Genomic DNA, 1,707 nt, shown 5'->3' with positions numbered 1-1,707 from the left:
ATTCCTTCGCTTGTGGCTGCGTCGCTCCAATACCTGCCTTTTGCTTCGTGTGGCCGTCTCTCCTCTCTGAGGATCTTTGCTGCTGGATTTAGTGCCACCTGGGTAATCTAGGATGATCTCCTCACCTCAAGATCCTTAATTACATCCGCCAAGACCCTTTTTCCACGTAAGGTCCCACTCGTAGGTTCTGGGAGGTGGACGTATCTCTGGGGCCACCCTTCAACCCACTTCAGCATCTTTGCTCATGCAGGATGAGGGCAGGGTGGGCTTCTGGCTTCTGGGATGAAGTTCACTTGTCCAGGGCGGGGACACCCCAACCAGACCACGTCTGGGGCAGGTGGAGGGAAATCTGGGGCCGCCCTGCTCAGACCTGAGGTCTGGCCCTCCAGGCTCGGCACCGGGGCACATGAGCTACCCAAATCTTTGCTGGCTGGAACTGACCAGAACCGACAGAGAGATGGAAAGAGACTCAACGGTGAGGACAGAGCCACTGGCCAGGGGTCACGGGGCCACGGAGGGCAGAGTGTAGGCGGTGTGACCCGGTGGATGGGCCCCGCCTTTCGTGGACTCGAGGTATCTGCCAGGCCCCTGTGCCCTGCCTTCCCTGCCAAGGCCCTAGGCATGTGGCCTGAGCCTGGTTCTTCCTCCATAAAACACCCTTTCTGGGGCACACACGTGGCGGGGCTGGGGCCTGCACCTGGGCTGTTCTGTCCTACACACGTGCCTTCTCAGCTGCTTCACCGGGGCGGGGGGGTGCGGTGGCTGAGAGCCAGGGGGAGGGGCTGTGCCGGGGTGGCAGATGCGGCCGCAGAGCACTGGCCAGGGAGCCAGACCGCCCATGTGCAGCGCTGCAAGGAGGGGCCAGGCAGGCTTTGAAGGGCAGTCCGGGTCCCACGGCCTCCCCAGACTGGGAGCCTTTGAAAGAACATCTGGAACACGGGCAACAGGCAAACGAGTCTCTGGATTCGGAAAACCAAAAACGTGATCCCAACTGTGCCACTTGTGTGTTCCCTGCCCCCGCCCACAGGCCCCTCTCTCTCTCGACCCCCACTTCCCACCTCTGCCCCTCCCCAGGCTGCCAACAGACCACAGGGGTGGGGTCCGTGCCAACCTCGAGCACTGGCCCTTCTGAGGGCGGCAGAGCGCCTTTGCCCTGCCTGGGGCCTACTCATGGGCTCCAGCGGCACCTCCCCCGTGTCCCCTCCCCTACTGGCCGCCACCCCAGCCCAGCTGAGCACCAGGAGGCGGTGGGAGGTTGTGGGGAAGACGGGTGCCCGCCATGCCAGGCCCTGAACAGACACACCTCCGCGTTCGCGGAGCCAGGGCTCTGGGACAGGACGTGAGTCGGCCGGACCCTGCATCTGGCGCTGGGTGCCGCGAAGGCGCGGGAGGAAACACCTGCACCAGACCTGAGGGCCCTCGAGCTCTTGCCTGTGAGCCTGAGTGTGGGGTCCCTGCCTGCAGGTGTGCGCGGAGGCGCCGTTCCAGTCGTGGCTGACGCTAGCCCATTGTCCCTGCCAGTGGCCTTCGGGACCCTGGGGGGCGCCCAGGGACAGTCCCCATCCTGCCCCCTCCCCAGGAAAAGACCCAGCTTTGTAAACATAGAAACAACCATCGGCGCGTCGTTCCCCCCACCCCTCCAAGAGTTAAAGCCCGGAAGAAGCAGCAGGGAGCCCGCACCTGCAGGGCAAAGCGAGTCCTTGTAAG

The sequence above is a fragment of the Neophocaena asiaeorientalis genome, unplaced genomic scaffold (genome assembly GCF_003031525.2).
Source record: "Neophocaena asiaeorientalis asiaeorientalis breed wild unplaced genomic scaffold, Neophocaena_asiaeorientalis_V1.1 scaffold606, whole genome shotgun sequence".
NCBI lineage: Eukaryota > Metazoa > Chordata > Mammalia > Artiodactyla > Phocoenidae > Neophocaena > Neophocaena asiaeorientalis.
Note: the sequence above shows the minus strand (reverse complement) of the source record.